This window comes from Balaenoptera physalus (assembly GCF_965194825.1).
Source record: "Balaenoptera physalus genome assembly, chromosome: 15".
Taxonomy (NCBI): domain Eukaryota; kingdom Metazoa; phylum Chordata; class Mammalia; order Artiodactyla; family Balaenopteridae; genus Balaenoptera; species Balaenoptera physalus.
In genome coordinates, this window is record NC_138894.1 from 65360562 (window position 1) to 65385381 (window position 24820).

General features: G+C 38.6%; 1 protein-coding gene and 1 long non-coding RNA gene across 14 annotated transcripts in view; both read left to right on the forward strand.

Annotated features, from left to right (window-relative positions):
- Window positions 1-23554, forward strand: part of LOC309644295 — an 82314-nt gene extending 58760 nt beyond the window's left edge. The window contains exon 2 of the long non-coding RNA XR_014254358.1: window positions 21069-23554. This is a non-coding gene — a long non-coding RNA (uncharacterized lncRNA). The remainder of the gene's footprint in view (window positions 1-21068) is intronic.
- The window catches only part of SLC8A1 (solute carrier family 8 member A1), a 409941-nt gene that overhangs the window by 294806 nt on the left and 90315 nt on the right, over window positions 1-24820 (forward strand). The window lies entirely within an intron of this gene.

The window sequence follows — 24820 nt, forward strand, 5'->3', positions numbered from 1 at the left end:
TCAACAAGGGATGTCCTCATTTGGCATTTGAGCATGAGGTCGATTTACCTGAGGATGACTTTTGTTAGTGCCTTCAGTTCTTGGTCCCAATCCTATCCTCAAGGCCACAGAGGTTATAAAGCAAGTGGGAGTGCAGGAGACATAAGGGAGGAAGGAGGAACTAAGCTTCCAGAATTATGGTGTCCATGTGCTAAGTCCATATGAGTTCTGCTCCTGGATTTGGAATTGTTATCTTCCAAGTTTCAAAGGTTCAATGGGACAGACAGTGCACATGTTATTCTTAAGCACTGGACCATAAATGAACTCAAGTTCATCAGGGCCCAAGAAGGAAAGGCAAAGAAAACAGGCAAGAAAAGAGCTCCAGCCAGTGAAATCTTTGGCCTTCTACCTACCACAAGAACAAGTACCTGTACTTTCCTCTAGGAATCAAAGAAATCACTAGAAAGGGTGTTTTATATTGCAATGACTTATGCTGCAGAGGGATGTGGAGATTTGTAGGTTGGGAGCCAGCTATGGAATGTTCTGAGAAAATCTTAACTCCTCCTATAGTGTGTGCTTGGCAAGTGCTCTGGAAAAATCTAGCTCATCCTCTCCATGACAGTATACAGAGGAACATTTGTGTGATCTATTTAAGAGTGATGTAAGCTGACTTTGTTATGAAAACCATGTAATTTTAACACTGGAATGACATCTGGTCTGTGCCACAGCTCTATCAGGATGAATGATAATAGTGGGGGAGAGAGACTTGCCTTTGCCAAATACGGTCACTGATGAGTAATGCTTTATTCCTCTCCTACTTCCCCTGTGAAGACTGGAACTAAGAACAAGAGCCTCATGCTAAGTCCTGTCAATTTCCAGGTGATCAGTTACCCTGTAGAATCAGCAATGTGTGTCAACATGCACAAACTCTGGGGCTGAATTTTTATAGCTGTGTTTTTCTAAATGAGGAGAGGAATTTTGAGAATGTAATTTCCTGGCAAGAGAGGTATAGGAGAATTTGCTCTGCTTCCTTCCAGAATCCTAATTCTGAGGGCCTGTGATATACAAAGAAGGATATGCACCTCAGACAATTTTGCATAATTATTACAGCCTTCCTTTGTTGTCTAATCATTATTCTAGAGTAGTATCCATCCCTTAGAAAATAAATCCTACTGGCTGCCTGCGTTTTGATCACCTGTGATATAGTATAAGAGACTATACTTACGGAGGTCTATTCTCTGTAGTCTGACCATGATGGATTAAGAATATCATGTATTAGCCTAGAGGCATGCTGCTTCAGGAGAACACACAACCCCTGCACTCCACGCTCTCTCCTAAGCAAGCCAGGGATCCACTGGTAACTCAGTCAAGGTTCCCAAAGTTCCATCACTGCAGTGGAGCTGTGTAATGCAAATTATATTATTTAATTCCTCTGTTTTCTAGGATTCCGAGTAAGCCGCATCAAATACCCTAAATCTGATGACTAAATATAGGGAAATATTTTTAGCTCCACTTTCAAATGGGATCACGTTAATTTGGGGGTTTTTAAAATTGAACAACTTTCCATTATGTTAAAAGCCAATGTCTGTATTTGTTAAGTGCACTACCAAAGAATTTTCAAATGTAATGCTTTCCATCAGGAAACTTACAATTCAGAATCATGTTATGGGCCCTAGAACAGATCCTAGTTCAACTCCTTTGATTTTTTTTTCCTTCAATTGACTCCCTATAAAACTGCAATTCCTATGGAAGCTCAAATCTTTGAGCACAGAAAAATCCCTTCAACTTCATCTCCATAGTAAAAAGGAGTGACAGTTGAGTTGATGTGAATTTTGTCACCATAATAAAGGCCTGGGAACTACAATTCACAGTCAGTCTTGTGGGTAGTTAGTGCCTTAAAGAGGAAACCTCCACAGTATCCAGCCAGTGTCCTCATTAACATGCTTCCAAACATGCTTTGGGTACAACTGCAGAGTAGATCAAATACCAAGGTCTCTGACTTTGGGTTTTATTCTCCTTATTTTTCATACCACTGTGGATGTTTTTGTTTTGTTTTGTTTTGTTTTTTACTGTGGGTTACGTTCTGTATTTACACTCTGGGTAGGATTTACAATACAGTCTTTTTAAAAAATCAATAAATAATTTTCTCGTAGCAAATGAAATTAATAATATTTGAATTATTTTATAGAACTTAGATGAATTAGTGAGATATGATACCAAGTGTTGGGGCATTTCAGACAGCTCATAAATATCTCATGTTGATATTTATATATCATCTTTCTAGGCTAAGGAAATGCAAATAAGAACTCTGGTTAGTAGCATTCCCTGAAAGATCGTCCAGTCAATTAACCTGGCATGCACGGGATTAATGCTCCATTTCAAAAACAGTTGTTTCCCAAGTGAAGAGGATTTTTTGCTACCATTGTCTTCCCTACCACTAACTCCTCCTTTATTTCTAACTCCTGTGTTTTACCCATGTTTACGTAATTCCTTTGTACTTGTATCTTTCATTTAAACTATCACAAATTCATTTGAGAAGTTAATATATACCCAACTTTTAAAATTAAGGTAGAATAAATTTTAGTGATATAATTTCATCTTATATTTTCACAGAGAAATAGACTCAGAGATCCCCTATATTTGCTTCTGCCCAATGACCTGACTAGAGTTGACAAGTCTTTCTAGAAGTCTGGAGCTGACCTAAATTGTGTGGTCCTCAGCTTCTCCCCATCTGGCCAATTCTGACGGGCATTCATGGGGGTCCTTATGACCTGTGGTCAGTTTGGCACTAAAGGCAACTGAGAGAACTAAAATGCAGGAGAGGGGCACTGCTTCTCCTCCCCAAAAGCCATCCCCAAGGAGCATTCTTGGGCAGTCCTTCTCTCCTGGAACTTTGGTCATAGATCTGGCCTTGAAACTCAGAGATAAAACCACTCTCTCGGTTCCACGGAGTTGGGGGACAAAAGATGTAGCAAGATGAGAAAATTTCCAAACAGGAAAGAGTCTTGGAGACAGTCAGTTTCACTCTGACTACTCAGTTCTCTGCCATCCTAAGAACACTCAATTTTGCTTGACAGACCTTATCTATAAAAGAGTTTGGAAAACGGAAGTGAACCCAAGAATACATCCATCAGAAAGCACTCCAGAGGAGGGTATGAAAGAGAGGTCTCTTGCTAAAGATGGAAAGTACCTCATTTTATCATAGCTGTCTGCTTAATTAAAAAATGCATTTCCTGGGCTGTTTTATTCATAAAAGTCAGCGTGTAGGTAAGGGAATAATTGATTGCTCAGAAATTGGCAAGTACTTCCTAAGGAACATTTTTCTTTATGATGTCTTTGGCATTTGTGGTTTACTAGTTCCATTTCCAGCCTTAGACTCTGCACCATAAAATTACAGCTCCATCCTGAGGCACCAGCTGTCACTTCTGCCAATAATCTCCGGGCTCAGAGAAAATAGCACAGTTACCCACATGCATGGAAAGTGGATCCCTCAGTAAATGCTAAATTTATCAGGAAGGATGTCACTATTGAAACACCCTGACAATTACTTTATTTGACCCCCAAATAGGAACTGGGGCAAATGCCTTTGCCTGGAGTAGTGCCAGACGAACTTGGTCCAATTCCACAGTAATAAATGCCAAGCTCCATTTTCTTTGCAGCCCCTGATGTATGTGATATATACAAGAACATTTCCATGAGATATTCTAACGGACAATTATACAGGCTGCAGAACAAATCAGTCTACCATAAAGAATACCCCCTCTGCAGAATGTCATAGACTTAGTCATTCTAAGAGCGAATTTATGAATTTTTACCACTAATCAATGTACTGAGAATAGACTTGATGGAAAATGTACCTGCTACATTACAGTGGGCAGAATCTGCAAGGGCCCCAAAGAACCACCTTTTGCTTTTACCCTGAATAATAGGCAATATGATATCTGATCAATCTGGGGAAGTGTTTTGGAAAAAGATACATTTCATAAACTGTTTCAGTGTGGGAAGTGAGACATATATGGAAGACAGATTTTTTTAAGGCGCTGTTCTTAATGATATTTGCTGTTGAGACTAGTAAAATATTTTCCTAAGGCCAATTGATGGATCATGGTCTTAGAATTATTAAGGGAGCTTTTCCTCACTATAAATTCCCCCAGTGAGCCTTCACCCTGTGATACATCCTAGGTTCTGATTCTATGGTGAGAACAAGGAATCTGTATGTTTATTTTTAAAGCTCGGCAGGAAATTTTGGTGGTCCGCTGGATCGGAGGAACCGCCAGTCTGATATTATGTTCCTTCCATAAACCTCAGGACTCACGAGTTCAGAATCTGATTTCAAATAATGCCATGAGTCTTGTTTTCACTCAGAACCCGTTTCTTAAGTTTTAATCCACGCTTAATTTTTCTCAGGCCACTTCCTAGGAAAGTCACCATTCATCACGACTGCTCCTGCCATATGCCATCTCATTCGCTTTCTCTTTGAGTGCACCAACAACATTGCTACCTCAAACTCTTGCCTTATCTCCCTTCAAATTACTACATAAATCAGCCCTTTGCCTTCATTTCCAAGAGTATCCTCTTGACCCAAACCGTGAACTCTTTTTTTTTTTTCCTATAATTGCAGGTCTTCTGATTTTGCATGTTAAAGCCTCCTTCTTTAAGTTAAAGGATATCCTACCCTAAGCTTCAAGGACCCTGCAATTTCTCAGCCTTCCTGTGGTCACTGGTGCCTTGCTGTCTCTGGCTCTGGCTGTGGCTCTCTCTCTCTCTCTCTCTCTCTCTCTCTCTCTCTCTCTCTCTCTCTCTTTCTCTCCCCTCTCATCTCTCTCCCCTTCTTTACACTATTACCAGAGATACTGCATTATTGGGTTCTACATTCCTTGCCTTTTTTTTTTCTAAAGTCCCTCCTTTGGAGAAAGTCTAGCAGCTCATATGAATGGCCTCAATTTCCATGTCAATATGCATGACAGATATATAGAGACTCCTCATCTAGACACTTAATCTTCACTGAAGACCCATATTCCATACATTCTTTAAGACATTTCGCATCACAGCTTAGATTAAATATATCTAGACCAAAGTTTCTTATCTTCTCCCCGCAAAATTTCTTAACCTTCCCCATCATGATGTTAACCATCTCCCATGCTTAGACCCTTGGAAACACCATTTACTTAAATATCTAATAGTTATAGATAATCATAAAGAAATATATAACCATACAGAAGATATTTGGGAAGAAACAGGTAGAAAGAGTCCAAGGAAAAGGCATGATGGTGGCTGCAAGTTTTTCTCCAAATACTTTTTCAGCCTTATCCCTTTCCTCCTATTCTCCACCAGCCAAGACTGATCCCGGCCAGCTTTCTCATCCCCACTCCACCCTGATCTTAAGTAGGAGGGATTTCAGAAGCACTGGCCTAGGCTTCTGAGCCTCAGCGTCACAATAAGCTCGTTGACCATCAGATTCTGACCTGTCCTCCAGTTCCAATGGTCCAGGCTGTCATTTACCAAACACTGTGGAATTGCTATGCATCCTGTGTATTCTTCCAGGCACTCAGGATAAAAGCAGTAAACTGCTAGGTTTCTGAAATCGATCTGAGAGTCAGGTTTGATTTCCTATCTGGTTTCTGCCTTCCTGTCTTGATTTCATGACTTCAGTTTATCCTAAATGAAGGCACATCCTTCCTATAATCAGTTCCCTTGTAGGATTGGTGCCTCTCCCAGGTGAGGACAGAGTTCTGACACACGATGCTGTATGCAGCCCTTTGTCCTTGAAACTCTTGTTGTTGCTGTATCCTCAAGTCCACAATACTCAGCTTCATGTTTTCTTGCCCATCTGATTCAGTGGTTTACCTGACTTCCATTTATCCTATATTTCTGTACTTTCCAGGTGCTGCTTTTTGCTGCTTTGGAACGGACCTCCTCCACCTTTGGTGGCTTTTTGTTCAGCCTCCCTCATTCCCAAACCCCTGCTCTAGTCCGGTGGGTAGATCGTGTTCCAGTCTCATCCTCTTCCCAGTCTGTTTCATCCCACTGTGATGAATCAGGCCTGGCCCTGGGACCTAACACGAAATGTTGCAGCTGAACCCTTGTTATCTCTTTTGCTTTCAACCCCTCACGTTTCCTATCTGCCTAACACAAAGAAGTGCCAGGAACAGATGTCATTGTATACATGTCTGCAATCTTTTTACATCTCATTTGCCTCCCATAGTAAATTATTATTTCTCACCATAGATCTCAAGACACTTTGTTCTTTCTATTTTCTCTCTCTCTTTCACTCTACACACACACACGCACACGCGCGCGTGCGCGCGCGCGCGCGAGCGCGCACACTGCCTGCTAAGTAGCCTAAGAATCACTTTTTCTCAGTGACCTCTCACTGTATCAGGAGAATGATATTCTTTTTACCCTTTCCCACACCCCAGCCTGTAAATTTCCATTTCATTACATCATTTTGGTTGTGTTCTCTCCCCAAACCTCCTGCCAATACTGTATATGATAATGTAATGTGATAGCAATTTTCCATGTAATTCATTAACCTGGGACTTCAGTTTTTGATACTTTCTTTTAAAAACTTAATGTATACATCTAGTTATCGTTTTGTCGTAAAGCTTGCCAAAACCACTCACAGTTGATAAAAATAAAATGAAATATGTGCTCAAACCTGAATTGATGGTAGATAATTAGATTTTCTGTTCATGAAAACTAGGTCAGTTTCATAATCTGATGATGTTTTCTCCAGCAGAACTTGTATTTTATAAGCTCCATCTTGTTATAAGAAATTGATCATTGCAGGCAAAAGGAGGAGCTCAGAGTCACCCTTTCATGGAATTTCAGTTTGTCTTCTCTAACCCCCCAGACAAGTTTTCAGGAAGATGTAGTTGCAGAAGAGAAATTAAAGCAATTTCTCTCTATTTCTTCAGCTTTGACAGAGCTAGACTGGAGGCTGGGAGCCAAACACTTTCTCAAAACATGCTGCTGGGGGCGGGGGGCGGGGGGGCGGTCCCTGGCTGGATATTCTGGCAGGGACTTTAGGCTCTGCCAATCCAGGGGAGAGCATTGTCTCCATGGCTGCTACCCCGGCCTTCTCCTTCACTTTTTTCTATTCTTCTACAACACAAGCTTTATCCCAGAGTTAGATTGATTATCCTAAAGGTCAAAATTGATCATGGCAGCCCATAATCAAGAAGGCCCATTGGCCCTTTATTAGCAAATGGTGCCCACATGACAGTATTTCTCCTGACCCCAATCTCCCTTCCTTGATACACCTTCCATCAACCCTCCTTCAGGTACATGTACATGGGAAACAGGAACGAGACAGCACCTCACCCTTCTTGATGTGCTTTTTCATTTCTCTGTGATTTGCATCATTTGTTTTTCTCTTTCTGTCTTTGAGCCTTCATTGCATTTCTGCCTGGCAAAACTCTATCCTTTCTTCAAGACCCAGTCCAATTATTCCTGCCATTTGTGAAGTTGCCCCCCTCTGAGCTCCCACAGCACAGAGCCCATGCTTATATTTAGCACATAGAGAGGTAGGCAATCTTTGGTTTACATGCCTGTCAGTCCTCTAAGCTGTGAATTCATATTCCTCTTTTTATCCCTGCCACCTAACGTGGGCCTGACACATGGTTTGATACCAGATAAAGGTTCGTGGAATGGCTGGGCAGAACAGCATGCCGTAGGGATCTGACGTGTGCCTGATAAGTTCACTTGGCCCTTCCTAGGAAAGTGCAAGTCATGTGCTTGAATCATGTACGCGACACTCATTTTGTGCACTCTCATGGCCAAATCTATGCTAAGAAGCCTATCTTTTCATCTAAAAAATATGTGGGCTGTTTTTTACCGAGAAATCTAAAGACCTTGATGGATTGGCACAAACTCAAGTACAAATATGTACAGTGAGAATATCTGTGTTGATCACAAACGTCTATTAAGCAAACACCATGTCCTGGCACAGTGCTCATTGCCATGGGGAATGCACACAGAGTACCCAGGGGTGTCCTGGCCCTTGGTGACATGGGTGTCCTGGCCCTTGGTGACATGGGTGTCCTGGCCCTTGGTGACATGGGTGTCCTGGCGCTTGGCACCACGGGTGCTGTTGAGTGTAGATGGCTTTGACAAAAGACTTTACATTATTGGGGCTCTGAAGACCCAGAACTGTGTTTTTATGGATTCTTTTCATTTTCACCATCAATTTCACGAATCTTTGAATATCTGTATCAGGAAGTCTTACGTCATGAAAGACATGTAATTAGGACTATAAAGTGAATTTTGATTATGCCAGAAACTCAAAGATAACTCAGTAGAGAAAGTATTCAGGACTCAGGACAGTAAGTGAATACAGAGGGAAGAATCCATAAATAACCTTTTAAGGGTTTTCTGGTCTAAATAGTAAAAATAGATAGATAGATAGATAGGTAGGTAGATAGATAGATAGATAGATAGATAGATAGATAGATAGATAGAAAATTCTCATTTCTACTGAATTAGTAGGATTTATTCGGGATACATAGACCTATCTTGAGATGCACTCTTATTTCTCTCTATTTCTTCATATTATTAAATGAACCATATATTATGATTAATATAAGTCAAATCCAATTCTCCATGATTAAAGTTAATAGAAGTGTTAAAATCCAATAGGACATATCTTAATAAATATTTACTAAAGTATTATTTCATGTTCTGGCAGTCAACAGTATAGTGGCTATAAATTCTAAGGTTCAGTTATAAAAACATAAAATGTAACTCTGAAAGGAGATCCATGGAAAGGTGTCAGATATTATTGCTGTTCTGTTCACACAATAAACTCCTATTTTCCAAAAATGAATATTGGAATATTATTATTAGTATACTATACATATTCTATACATATTTCAGAGTGGAACTGAGGAAGCTAAAATAGAAAGATTGTTATAATCAAGTGACCTAAGTTCCCTCAGTTGCCAAATGAGGAGATTAAGTTAGCACCTTGCACTTGAAAATGCTCAAAGTGTACAAACATTTTTCATATACATTATTTCATTTGTTTTTCATGTCAGTTCTCATTTTACATTCGATGAGATTGAAATTTGGAGAGAGAAAGTGACATGACCAAGGTCATGCTGCTAAAACCTATGTAAATATGTATGTGTTATATAAATATAAACATATTTATATGTTTCTATAAATGTACTTCTATCCTTATATATGTATAACTATATTTACAGCCAAAAGCTATAAATCTGTGTTGCAAATGCAAACCTAGATCTCTTATGTCCCCGCCACCTACAAGATTCTCTGAACGAAAGTACAGACTTTCGAGAGAATTTATGAAATAGCACAAATCCTAAAAACAATAACCTTTCCCTATAAGAAGATTATGTCTGCGTCAAAAGCTGATATAATGGCAAGGATTTGCTTTTTGAGCACTAACTGTGAACTACATACAATCCATAACAAAATCAAAAATCAAAAAATATTGTCAATCCGACTTGCAGATTTTCCCCTAAAATCAATGTGCACTTTAAATGCAGCTCACTGGGATCCCTGTAGTCAATCCCAGAATTGCCCACCAAGTACTTTCTCACTGTGTTCGGTCTAGTGGTTCAATTTTGTTAAACAATGTCATTATATGCATTCTGTAAACCTGCTCTGGTTCTATAAAGTCTAACCGGGGAAAACTTCCGTTACAAACAGGAAACATAAAAGGGAAAAAAAAAAGGCAAAACACATTTTCAGTTCAACGCCAATAAACTCCATTCTGTTTTTGGTTAATTTTGATTTTAAGCTTTAAATTGCTTGTATCCATAAGAAGCTTAATTGTCTTCTTGCTGATTTTCTCTGTGATGATTACCTATAAAATGCCTTGGGTCCCTTCTGTTGAGAATATGAGCTCCAAATATAACTGTCTGTGCGGTTTTAAACTAAATAGAATACCTGGAAAAGATTTAAACATCCAAATAAGTGCTGCCCTGAAAAGTTCAGTGTGAGTCCACAGTCAGGGAATCATTGTGTCCTGCAGACAGTGAAAAGCATAAGCAGAAAGCAGGGGGCCTATTGAGGCCCTTGATATTTTGCTCGTAATAACTTTTGATTCATAGTTTATATCAGTTTTAATTTTTACCTGTTTGTGATTAGACACTCAGGAAATATTTCACCACATAGAGGCACACTAGTCAGAGCAATTATAGGCTTGCCACATGGCTGCAAAGCTATTTCCTTCCATAATTACTCGCTTTGAATTAAGCAAACGGGGTCTCTTTAAAATTAGAAGTATATTTTAAATGAAAAAAATACACATAATTATCGACCATTCTCATCTCAGGACAGATAGATCGTCAGGTTCCTTATCTAGTGGTTGATAGGGACACACCATGGCTCTGGTTGAAGAAGGAAGGAAAGAGAGAAAAATGCAAAGATGGATAACTGCTAAACATGGTGCCCAGAAGACTTGGGATACAAATAAGACTATGGGTTAGTTTTTATTTATTCTTTATTTAGTGTTTCTGTGGATGTTGTAGATTGTTTTCATGTCAAAGACTCACCAGGTCATGACTCTGTTTGGCCATCCTCACCAAAGGAAGTCTGTGTTTCCATCGTATGGGCTGTTTAATTTATAAAGCATCCGTCAGCAAGATGGACAAGGATGAAAAGGCAGTGAGTTAACAAAGAAAATCATGCATCTCCTTCTGTTATCAGCATCGGTTTTTACTTCATTAAAAAGAGATGGGAAAGGAAAGGTTTTCTACGAAGAGTGGTGAATTGGATTTCAGCAACACCCAAGAAGAAAAACACTAGGGTAATTGCAGAGGAAACAAATACCAGACGTGGATTTCGAGTCTGAAGATGAGTTTTCATCCTGATTCTGGCATCCACCAGCTTTGAGGTGTGGGCTAATTTCAGTGAGTTTCGGTTTGCTCATCTGTATAATGAGAGATGAACCAGCAGATTTCTATGACCAGGGATTGAGAGACTCTTCTAGACTGGAGAGTAGAGCGTTTGGGAAGGCAGGGGCTGAATTTGAATGGAAAATGACTGATGCTATTTTGATGACAAACTTGGGAATGGGTGATTAGTAGAAGGACACTAATCATTGGTTTTTGTGAGTGATTTAAGCATGAGGAACTATGCGTTACATAATCAATGGAAGCTTAGCAAGGTAGCCAGAATGGCCTTCTAGGGAAACAACATTGGCAGATGATACTTGAAAATATTTTCAACAAAACTGGCTAAAAGGTTAGGAATGACCAAGGAGAGAATTTCTCCTTTCAAAAATGGATGTATACATTTTCCATAGGGCAGAATTCAGACAAGAACTTCTATAAAGACCAATAGAAGAACTAGAAGAAGGCGGTTACCATCTAGGTTAGGAGTCCAGGATAGGGCCCAAGCATGTAAAGAGGATTGTAGGGAAAATAAACATTCAGCTCTAAGAGACCTAATCCCAGGTAGCTCATCCATAAGAAAGCACCAAAAGTTCATAATATTTTTGGCGTGTTGTAGTTATTCCCCACCCCCCCTTACTCAAATATAGATCAGTCTGTTTAGATAGGGACAGTAGAGAGAAAAAAAATGAATGGCCCACAGTCCATTATTATTATAATTCATTATCACATATAAGTGTAAAAAATATACTTAATTACATTATTGTGAAGACATTTCATAGAACATCTTGTGCCATTTTAAAGGAGAGTTTTTATATTTTTTTATGTCATGGGAAATGTCCAAAATATAACATGAAGTGAAAAATCATGACACCAGGTTTCATTTATACACACCCACACATACGTACACACATAATGTGGTCCAAATTATGCAATTGTGTATTTTAAAAGCTAAAAGCAAACATTTTTAAATGTTAAATGGTAATCTCTAGTGGCAGGCTTATGGGTGATTATTATTTCTTTTCCTTCGTTTCTGCATTTGTCAGATTCTCAACAGTGAATAAGTATGATGTTAACAAGCAGGAAGAACACTTTTAGAAAAATAACGCAAAAATGATCTGAAAGCAATTTATATTATTTGAATTGTGTTTAGTGAAAAAGAGCCCCTGAAGTACAGACTGACTAATACTAACTTGTTCATTCTGCCAATTTATGATGTTTCACATGAATAGGGTCAGAATCAAGTTTTGCCTAGGTTATCAGGGAAAGCAAGTGCCAAAGATATACACTGAAAATTTGATTTAAAAAAAATCTGTGGTATTGATTTCTACTAACCTACCCCTTGATATTAGCTTTACTGAAAGGCTTTAGTTCCTAGTCCCTTTCTTCCTTGCGTTCTGTGACAGTAATTGTGATAACCACTACTGATTGAGTGCTTCCTATGTGCCATGTCCTGTGCTGTTTTCCCATATAATCCCCTGAACAAACTCATGAGATAGATGTGATTATTTTATTTTTACTGATGAGGAAACTAAGGCATAGATTAATTCATTTGCACGAGTTACAGGCAGTTCAATCCCAAGAGTCTCAGTTCTTAACACAATATTGCTCGTGGTCATAGTAGACCTAGTTAATATTCATTTAGCACTTAATATATGCCAGGCTCTGTGTTAAGCACCTTAAAAGTGTTATCACGATTTATTTGCAGCAGTCAGAGATAAATACCATTTTTATAACCCGTTTACAGAGCAGGAGCCTTAGGAAGAGGAAGTAACTCACACAGGTTCATATAGTAAATGACAGAATAAGAATTTTGCAACCTGAGTCCCTTTCCTAAGACAGCATTTTAGGAGGTCGTTTTTCCCCACCAGTATTGTGGAACCACTCAGAGCCATGGTCATGGTTACAGGGACCTGATTAGTCTTAATAATTCTGTTATTTATGGAAATAAGTTAACACTGGAATAGCTTAATAGACTTCCTGGAGAGCTTCCTTCATAACACCTTCAGGATAAAGAAACCTGAACCCAATCTGTCTTTCCAACCTTATACCCACTGGGTAAGTAAATTTTTTTTTTTTTTTCTGTAAACCATAGGCCTCCACTGTGAAATACAAAACTAAAATCCAAACACATTTATAGAATAGATAGTGTCAGGGAGAATGAAACTTTTCCTCTACCCTTCTAGCTTCTTCTGGCTCGTCTAAGAATTAAATTGACATGAGACATTAACAGGAGAAAATCAAATTTAATTTCATACATACAGGAACCCAACATGCATGAGAGGGTCAAAGATCCCATATACATGAGAGGTTCAGAAGCAGAAAGGTTAAATGAGATAAGTGCCATCCTGAACTAAGGAATGGGAGCGGGACCTGGGGCTTCCAAGGTCAGGAGGGTCGTTCATAGGACTGTTAGGAGAAGAACAGATGTTTGGTAATTAGATGTTTGCCCTGCCATACACATAACGCCACTTAGATAAAATTTATCTCTGGTAATAACTCTTTTTCTGGGAAAAATCGCCAATTTAATTTCTTCTAGGTAGTTAATGGAGGGACAGTAGTTTCTCTTGAATCCACAGGGTCTTGATTGCCTTTAGCTCAAAATAATCCTCATGCAACAGTGGGGAGGCTCATTCTGAACCCCAATAATAGTATGAAGACATAAGAATTGATTGCTTAATCGAATGTAAAATACCAATAAAATATTAGACATGGAATAGAAATGTGAGATATAAAAATCAGCATCAATTCATTAATTATCGATTTATTTTAGCTATGTTCAAGAAAATTCCTGGCATCCTGTCTTTCAGAATATTTTATACAAATGCATGCAGATAGAGATTGATTTGCCATTGAATATTTTGTGGCTTTGGAGAAAGGGAGGGAAGGAAGGAAAAGAGAAAGAGGATATGAATTAAAAACCTTAAGAAAGCCCAGCTTTATTTCTTGGTGTTCTATTTTTAAAGCTGGCCTCTTTTGGATAGAGATGCTTTCAGCATATTCTAGCTGCTGTCCTATAATGTTCTAAGAGTGAAATCTTTCCATTGCTTTCCAGGGAAACTCTTTACTTTGAACAAAGAATCTTGACAAAGGAGGAAGGACCAAAGGTATAAGTAATCTCTGGAGAGAGTCTAATGACAACCCAGGAATGTTGAAAATGTTCAAGATGAAGAGAGCTTTTGAAAAGAATGGAAAACCAACTGTTTCTTTGAAATTCAACAGCAGCAATTTCATCTAATTTCAAATTCTTATAAAGGGCAGTGGCAAATTGAGGACTTAACAGAAGTTTCTAAAACTGAACTAAAATGTTTATGTGTTCAGTTTGTAGAAAAGATACTCAATGCCCCAATGTACTCCTAACATTATCCTCAACTTTGAGGAATTTGTTAAAACAACTTTTTCTAGAGAATTTGACCTTTTTTGTTCCCTTTAAGGAATACAGTGACGATCTCAGATTACAAACAGTCCTAACAAATTAAGGAATCAGTTTAAAAGTTGGTGAGAATCCTCCATCATTTTGTTAAAAGTGCCTCTCTCATGGAACTTGCACAATGTCAGTATTATTAAACAATAAGACTAAGATCCATTTTGATGTATTTCAACATGGTGCCCAATGCTTGGTCCACTTTGTTTTTCACTAAATTGACAAATCGTCTCAGCGTGCACGTGTAGGTAACAAACCCAGGATCCTTATTAATTTAGCCTTCTTAAGACTGAAGTGTATTAGCTGCAGGGAAATAAAGCAATGGTAAGGTATAAATTTTATACATCACAAAATTATGGACATTTTAAAATACATCCATATCATTTTCTCTTAGCAAACTTTACTCTTGTGATTTCCATATTAGCATACCATCATAGGATAGAACCTTTTGGGGAGGGTGTTGGCTTCCAGAGTTCCCAGCATATTACTTATTGGAACAATAACTCTAGAATCTCTTTCAGGTGGTCAACCAGCATGTCTTCTAGGGATGGGAAGGTAGCTCTAAAGCTGACAATTGATTGCTAAAAAGAGATCAAAAAAGAATTACACTTGTTCCTATTTTGCATTTGAACAAATAAACTGGTTGCCATTCAGATTCAAAAGCAAGCAGAGGAAAATAAAATAGAGCAAGGTTCTGCTGGAAAACCCCTGCTCCAGTGCTCTGTGAAACTGCCCTCTGGTATCCCCCAGAGAACAGCAGGATTTTTAGCTGCCCCTGCTCTTTGCTCTGCTTGAAGCAATGATTTCAATGACCACTTGATAATGCAAAGAGATCAGTGCACGGATGACAAGTCCTCCTGGAGAATTACTTTGGTTCAGCTCCTTTAGCAACTCTCATCTTCGGAGTCTATTTAAATTAAAGAATAGTACCCTCCGGATTTGTCAGGCTCTGCTTCATACCAGGAGCTCCAGGAAAAGTACAACTTCTGTCCCCTTTGTGTATCCAGCTAACGTGGTGAGTGGACACCTGTCAGGGCTGGGACTGGGAAGCTAACCAGTATTTCTCTTTATTTAATTGTAGTTGATTTAGAAAGTTGTGTTCATTTCTGGTATATAGCAAAGTGATTCAGTTTTTTACATATATATATATATATATATATATATATATATATATATATATATATATATATGTATGTATATATGTATTCTTTTCCAGATTCTTTTCTGTTATAGTGTATTACAAGATATTGAATATAGTTCCATGTGCTACACAGTAGAACCTTGTTGTTTATTTTATATATAGTAGTTTGAATCTTCTAATCCCAAACTCCTAATTTATACCTCCCCCCTTTTCCCGTTTGGTAACCATAAACTTTTGTTTTCTATATCTGTGAGTCTGTTTCTGTTTTATAAATAAGTTCATTTGTATCATATCTTACATTCCACATATAAGTGATATCACATGATGTTTGTCTCTGTCTGACTTACTTCACTTAGTATGATATTCTCCAGGTCCACCCATGTTGTTGCCAGTGGCAACATTTCATTCTTTTTTATGGCTGAGTAATATTCCACTGTATATACATCTTCCTTATCCATTCATCTGTCAATGGACATTTAGGTTGCTACCATGTCTTGGCTATTGTAAATAGTGCTGCTATAAATATTGGGGTGCATGTATCTTTTCAAGATAGAATTTTCTCCGGATATATGCCAGTACTTCTTACGCGTTTTGCATCTTTAAGTTTAGAGTTCTGCACCTGGAAAGCCCATTATGTGAGACGTGGTCCCAAGCTACATCTGAGAGTGAATTGGAGGGTATTGCCCATCACTCCATTGAGTATTTTCTGACCTCCACCTCTCACCTGCCAGCTGCCCCTTTGGGTGAGACTGGGTGAAGGAGCAAGTAAAAACTATAAAGTAAACCACTCCTTTTCAACTAATAACAGCTCTTCCTAACATCTTACAGTCCTTTGCAGAATGATTTTGCATGCATTATATTATTTGATCTTTGCAATCACATGTGAAGTTTTATTATCCACAGTTGATGAATGATGACACCCATTATCTGATCATCATGACACTGTGAATATTATAGTCACTGCGAAGTGAGTTTCCTTATCCGCATTTTTCTTTAATTATTATTATTTTTTATTTATTTATGGCTGTGTTGGGTCTTCGTTTCTGTGCGAGGGCTTTCTCTAGTTGCGGCAAGTGGGGGCCACTCTTCATCATGGTGCGTGGGCCTCTCACCATCGTGGCCTCTCTTGTTGCAGAGCACAGGCTCCAGATGCGCAGGCTCAGTAATTGTGGCTCACGGGCCTAGTTGCTCCGCGGCATGTGGGATCTTCCCAGACCAGGGCTCGAACCCGTGTCCCCCCGCATTGGCAGGCAGACTCTCAACCACTGCGCCACCAGGGAAGAAGCCCCTTTATCCGCATTTGATAGATGATAACACTAAGGTCTAGAAAGATGCCAGAACTGGCCCACATATCTCAGCTAGAAAGTGGCAGAGTCAAGATACAAATCCAGGGTAATTTGAGTCCTAGTTTGGTGCCCTGGACAGTTCAATGAAGGAAATAGTAGATTTAAGTCATGATCTAGTCCCTCTTCTATGACCATCTTAGAATGGAACCTTGAACAAACTCCCAAGTGAAGTCATGCCAAGAGTTCCTCACCAATAATCTGAAAAGGATGTAAAAGTATTATTAGAAATAATATGAAAAGCAGTCTGTTCTTATGCTATTTGAAATGTTAATTGGGGGGAATTGATTTGGGTCACTTAATGGAAAATGTTGAGAATATATGTGTCGGTCTTCTCTGACTGCCCCTTTCTTTCCCTAATCACCAAGCAACTCACAAAGTCAATTTTTGAAGGGAAAAAAAAAAGCTTAAAATGGGCCAGGAATTTAATCCAAGTGATACAAAGGCAACACATAGCAAGCATATCTTTCCTTGTTGGTAGAGAGAAATCAATGCCGAAAAGAGCACTGGATAATGCCCTAGGTGATGTGAAGAGAGCTGTTTGCTTTGCAAGGGCAGCAGGCATAACCCACGATTAGAGTTCTTTCCTTTCCTTTTAAATGAGTGCCGTGAAGGAAATGCTGCTTCTGATTTTTTCATAAGACTTTATACTCTGGGAAAAAGAAACCTGCCAAGGCAGCCAGGCCTGAGGTAACATCCACCAGAAATGCTTAGCCTGTCAAAGAACGACATCCATAGCCCTTGACCCTGAAGGAGGTAGTGAGTGTTCTGCCTGGGGAGAGGGACGGATTGAGGGGTGGCGGAGCTTCCCGTCACAGCAAGGGCACTTAGCTTTGATGCAAATGGTTTTCACTGTCTCAGGGCCATGCAGCACCCCAAGTTTTCTGTTTGGCAGTACTAACAAAATTTGAAACTTCTAACTGAAAATTCACCCCAAACATTCTCACAACCTTTTCTTACCCAAGGAAACAGCTTTTTCTAGACTATGATTTTATCCTGAAGTTTGCTTGTCGTTGCTGTTGTGTTTTGTAATAACAGCTTTATTGAGATATAATTCACATACCAGAGAATTCACCCATTTAAAATATGCAATTCAGTGGGTTTTATTATGTTCTCAGAATTGTGCAACCATTGCTATAATCGATTTTAGAATATTTTCATCACCCCCAAATGAAATCCCATGCCCATTAGCAGTCACCCCCATTTATTCCCCAATCCCCAGCCCTAGGCAACCACTAATTTACTTCCTGTCTCTACGGATTTGCCTATTCTGGACTTGTCGTATAAATAGAATCATACAATGTCTGAACATTGGTGTCTGGCTTCTTTCACTTTAGCATAATGTTTTCAAGGTTCATCCATGTCAAAGTGCAGGGGAGGAAAAATAATTTTCCCTCTACTCTTTAGAGTTTTTGGCTGAGACCATGTAATAAAAGACAGATTAACAAGAGAAAAACAAACAAGTTTATTAACATGTGTACATGGGAGATACCCAGGGAAAAATGAGTCATTCTCTGAGGTGGTTTAAATGTAAGCTTGAATACTGTCTTAATAGGGCTCGGGGAGAGGGGATATTGGCTTCTTAGGGGAGAGTACATGATTTTTAGGAAAGATGAATGGACCCTTAGAAGAAAAGATGGGAGATATGACAGTTTGTGACAACGTTTGCCTGGTGTCCACTTCTAGTCTCCTCTCCTGTGATAAGAATCACTTTCCCTGGTTGATGAAATTCTCAGGGAGGGAATTTATGACATTTGAGTTCCTTTTGGAACATCTGTCTTTAGGCAGATGGGAGAGGTTCAGAGACAGCGTCTCCCTGCATTTGCTATTTTTACGTACCCTCAGCTCAAAATAATCAATGTACCAAAGCAGTATGTTTTGGGGTGGCATATGACGCTACTTTTTAGTAGCCTGTATCAGAATTTCATTCCTTTTTATTGCTGAATAATATTCCATTATGTGGATATATCACATTTTGATTATCCATTCATCAGCTGACAGACATTCAGGTTGTTTCCAACTTTTGGCTATTATTAATAATGCTGCTATAAACATTCATGTATAAGTCTTTGTGTAGACGTATGTTTTTAGATCTCTTGAGTTCCACCTAGAAGTGGAATTGCTGGGTCATGTGGTAACTTGATTTTTCAACTTCTGAGGAACTGCCAGACTTTTCCAAAGCCTCTATACCATTTAACATTTCCACCAGCAGCGTAAGAGAGTTCCAGTTCCTCTACATTCTCCATGCAACACATATTATTATCTGTTTTTCTGATTATAGCTATCTTGGTGGGGGTGAAGTGGCGTCTCATTGTGGTCTTGATTTGAGTTTCCCTGACGACACATGATGCTGACCATCTTCTCATGTACTTATTGGCCGTTGGTTTACTTTCTTCGGAGAAAAGTCTGTTCCGATCCTTTGCCCATTTTAAGTTGGTGTATTTGTCTTTTTGAGGAAGAGGAGTTTATCCTGAAGCTTTTAACATCAGGTGTACTGGGGATTCAATTTCAAACTTGCCTTACCTGATGACATCACTCTATGATCAGAGAAATTGTCAGATCTTTTCCCTTGAGATGAGATCAGTCCTGGGTCACTTCTTTCTTGAGTCTGAATGTGGTGGCTTCCAGGTGGAAAGTCTCCAGTTCCACAGACATGGCCTTTGACTGACATGGCTCAGAGGCTCTCTGAGAGAAAGAATAGAAGACATTAATTACTGTCTTCTGTGGCAAATGAAACCCTTAGTTATTCTATTCTCCAAATAGAACCTCTGTTGTCTAAAAACCTAGCACCAGAATTCTTATCTCTCTGAGAAGGAAATCACTCTGCTGCCCAGAGGCTAAAGGTGTTTTCTCATCTATAACTATTAAGTTTGCTTCTGGAGACCAGCATTTCCTGAGAGGAGAAAACGACAACTTTATGTGCTCTCTATAATCCAGAAAAGAATACCAGTGAAGGACAAAGTTCAATGTCTCTCCCATGCTTCAGCCTAGATTGCTAATTAGATCTAAAATTTAGTTTTGACCCTGACTTCCTCACAATGCTACCTATTCCTTATTTAATACATTTCTTTTAAACATCAGGCCAGACGTGCTGATTCTCCATTAGCCAGCTCCCGGCCACATTACTAGAATCCCTTGAAAAGCTTTTTAGAACTATATTCGTGCCGAGGCCCCAAACCAGAGAGCTTCATCTCACTGATCTGGAGTGGGCTGAGCCCAGGCATTTAGAGTTTTCAAAGCTCCACACATGAATCAAATAGGCAGACAGTTCCAAAACATAAGCCCAATTACCACCAGCCTCTTCATTTATTATCTGTAATACAAGAACCCTTTATCCTGTCTAGATCAGCGCTTCTCAAACTTTTGCTTGCATCAGCATCATCTGGGGATCTTGATAAAATGCAGATCCAATTTGGTGGGTCTGGGGTGAGCCCTGAGATTCCACATTTCTGACAAGCCTCCAGGTGAAGCCAAGGCTGCTGGTCGGCTGCTCATATTCCTCAGAGTTGGGGAGCCCTCGTGTGTTCATGGTGCTTTTCAGTTAATCCTAACAGGACCTTTATCGCCTCAAGGATTTACCTTTTTAAAGACAGCCATCATCGAATGTAATATGTGCTGCACTCCTTTTAAAAACAGAATTGAAAATCTATCGTTGCTCATCCAGGTAGTCTTTGTTAACATAAAGATTAGACAATAAACCTGTATATTACTTCAAAATAATGATTCAGATCTTTTAAAGTGGTCATAAAACTGCTGCACAGCTGAATGAATAAGGACGGCGTGGGTCACATGATTGAAGGATGTTGGTCTTTGGAGCCAGTTACAGGAGTCTCACTCTGTGACCTTGGAAGTTACTTAACTTCTCTGAGTCATTGTTTCCTCTGAATTGTACAAGTTGTAGAAGTCACTTCCAGGGCTGCTATGAAGATCGATCGGTGGATCGGTGAACTAAGAAATGCAAAATGCCCATCAGTCCATTGACCCCTGAGTATGCCTAGAAAGAGGCTAAATCTTAAAAATAAAATAAATTTTAAAAGAGACATTGTAGCATCTACATGTGTAAAATCCTCACTAAAATCTTTTTTATTTTATGAGGATTTAGAAAGAGTCTCTTCTTTTTCATCCTCCAACTCTTTTCCTCACTTCTCCCAATATCAAGAGCAGTCTTAGGGAAAAGAAACCACAGAAGGACTAATGGAGGCTGAAATTTGAAGAGACTGATACGACTTTGGCTTAATAATGAGAGATTAGAATGTATTTCGAAGAGATTTTCTTTTTTAGCTCCCACTAGTAACACCATCTCTTTCTCTTCTTTCTCACAGTTTACCTGAGTCACCACCTGATATAAGAACTCCTTACTAGAATGTTTGAAGATGTTTGGTCCTTTGAGACCCATCAGATAAGAGACAGACTTGGAAATAAAGTATAGATGTGGGCTTAGTATCATCAAAGGAAAGGCACTGCAAAAATCAAAAGGAACAACCTGTATTTTTCCACTAAATAAATTGATCTTTCTTAACCAAATGCTTTTTTTTTTTTCTAGAAATGGATCCAAAATGTATATCCATAAAAATTTTGGCCATCCTGAGAAATTATTTAATGTTTTAATGTTATCATGAGATTTGTAACTCGTTGCTAGTTTCTAGAAAACATAATTGTTATAGTACACTCTTCAACTTTAAAGTGATGTAAAACAGATCAAGTGAGAAATTCTCTTTACCTTCTTCATCATAATTACGGTAGCTGAAAATTGCATGACACAGTTTTTTATCTGTTCCTTATCAGTGTAATAATAGTGCAGGGGTTGTTGTCAGATGAAGGGCTGGGTCTACCTGACTATTCCAATCTTGTTTTGGTTAACCTGTTAATTTAAAGAAATGACAACACTACTGTATTGCACAGGGAACTATACTCAATATCTTCTAATAACCTATAATGGAAAAGAATCTGAAAAAGAACATGTTTATATATGTGTATATACACACACACATATATATAAGGATCTGAAAAAGAATATATATATGTATATATGTATAACTGAATCACTTTACTGTACACTTGAAACTAACACAACATTGTAAATTAACTATACTTCAATTTAAAAAAAAGAAAGAACAACAGCTATCTGACTGCTTCCCATTGGTAAATGGAACCAAAGTACAACACAACATGAATCTGTGTTCTCAGAGAGAGGGAGTCTTTGTGACAGTGCAAAAGCCCTGTGAATGTGGGAATCGGTGTGGCAATGGGGGCAAACAGGAGGACCTTTAAGATCCCTTCAGTCCTTGAGATATAATTTCCACTGCAGAACTGTGGGGAACAGAGAGGTATACTTCTGCTGATTAGCAAGCTAGTGGAACTGGGTTCTTCACCAGATAAATGCCCATCTCCTGTAACATCCCCAGAGATGGAAGAAGCAATGACAGTCCCTTTCCTGTATTAGTTAGGCTCTGGAAAGTGAGCAAAAGACATCTCAAGGATATGATCCTTTAAAATTTATATGGGTTAATTTCACCTTCTCTACCTTTGCTAAGGGGAGAAATAGTTCTGTTCTGAAGCAAAAAGTGAACATTACCAGTCCCTTCTGATTTTTGCCTCTTGATTCAGAGGGCTAATTCATAATGATTGACTTTATCTTGCCTCTTTAAATTGACTGAATTGTCCTTTAATAATCATGTTTCCTATTAGTAGCTTTACTGTGCAAGAGAAGCAAAATCAATATATAATTTAATGGCTCCTCCTGTCAAGGGCACTACTGATTGTATTACTAATGATTTTGAAATAATATGCCATTATGCAAATCCCATTCATTTTAGGCATCTTTGCCAAGTACCTACGGAGGTACTGTTTTCTTTCCCTTCATAAGTTGAATTTCCAGTGTCATAGTTATCCAGTACTGAAACGTTTTCTAAGGATTATGATCCCAGTGAATAGTGATACTCTACTGATAAATTTTATGTGCTTATTTTATTATACAAACAAATTGGGTGGGACCCTGTATTTCTCACATTCATCAGCTACTCAGAGTGTAGAAAATAAACCTATCATAGCAATAGCAGATTAAATTCACCAAGGATAAGAAACACTATGTTATTTGGGTTTTTCTATTTATCTGTGAATAAGTGGTCATGTTGCCCTTTGGGAATGAAACTGGGAGCCTTTCCTAAACAAATGCTCGCCCTATTAGCAAGACTACTACAACCATCTCCACTGTGCTTTCTTTATTTCTACAATCTAATAAAATACGAGATGTGAGATAGATTGGAAGTACAAAATGGAAAAAGATAAGTCAAATGTTTTTAAGTAATATATGCAAGAGCATTGCAACATGTACCCTACCATGAAGTGCCTTAATAATGGATTTGGGACCACTGGGGCCAGAAGACGATAGCAGGGCCCTTCTAATGCCCACCAATATTTTCCCACCCATGGTCATATTATGCTGGTGACTTTAGCAGAGATGTACAAGTATAATTTATGATTACAAGGCAGTAAGATGGAAATTAATACCTAAAACACTTAAGTTGGATGACAAAGAGGGTAGACATTTGGCAGGTTTTTGAAGAGTAAATTTGATCTCACTTATAACATCAAATTCAGTTCTGAAGTTGAAAACACACGTATCATCATTTCTTACATCTTCTTGTGCTTTCTCTAACATTTTGTGTTTTTTGGATATTGAGGGATGATCAGATACCCTGATGTAGTCAGAGCAGGCTGCATATATATGTGTGTGTGTGTGTGTGTGTGTGTGTGTGTGTGTGTGTGTATATATATATATATATATATATATATATATATATATATATATATATATAAAGTAAATGGGTGAATTCCAGAAAAATAGTTCTAGAAGTTAGACAGGAACTGTTCACTATACACATGTGGTTGGACTTTTGTCAGACTGTTGGTAGTTTTGTAAATATCTAATTGCTCTTAAAAAATGATTATTGCTTTAGTCAGTGACAGCTGCTCATCTAGCCTTTGAGGACAGAGCTGAGATAGAAAGGCGCCGTCGTGCGCTCCAACTCCTTAGTAGTGAGAAATGGGGATGTGAGCGCTCTGGGGGCTGTTCTTTAGCTGAGGAGCAGTGAGGAGGTTATGAGGCTCCGAAGAATCGGAAGCAATCATTTGATCTCACTTAGCATTAGGGGCTGGGAAATTCAGAGAATTCAAAGCAACTTCTACCTTTATTCTCCTTCATACGAGAAAAGAAGACTGGTGCTCTTTGGCTTGCATAGGTCTAAATGAAACTTGAGGGCTTTGATCAATACTGAAAAAAAAAAAAGTTATAGACTAATTTCCTTCCAGAAGACCTAGAAAATTCCACCAAAACTAAATAATGTCCATGACATTAAAACTGTGTGTCTTTATAAACTCATTGTTTTAAAACCTTTAGTCAGAAATGTTCTTGGCCGATGGTACTGAAGAAAAGAAAATATTTTCAAGGACAAACAAGTGTTTGGGGGCTCTGAATAAGTTGTAATACATGAAGTGATTAAGCCCTTATTAATTAGAAGGTAACATTAAATTTCTTTTCAGAGTCATCAAGGCTTATGGGGAGTTGAGATTTGCATAATATTTGCATTTGTCCTACCTGCCTGTCAATCACAACCACAGGACGATAAGGCAAGAAGCGCTAAAGGATGGATTACAGGAAGAATTCTTAATGAAATGCCTCGGTGTATCGGTGGAGTTTGGAAGTAGGGTAGAGTGTATTTTGTCAAAGTTGAAGGTCAGCTTTGGGAGGGAAGAAAATAACTAGAATATCATGACTCCCCACCCCCACCTTAGGAGGCTTCCATCTTCAGAAAGACAAACAAAACATGAACAACTTCCCCTTGTGATCTAGGTGGAAAATCTGACTCATCTGAAAAAGAGTTTGAGTCTAGGACATTGGGTGGGGTAAGATAAAAGACTTTTATTTTGTGATGCTCTTACGCATTTATTATTTTAATAAAATTTTATGGTAAAAATGTTATGTTTGGAAATACAGTAAAGCAGAATGAAGGCCCCCAAAAATGACCCTTATGCCTGTTACTCAGATATAACCTCTGTTCATATTTTGATGTGG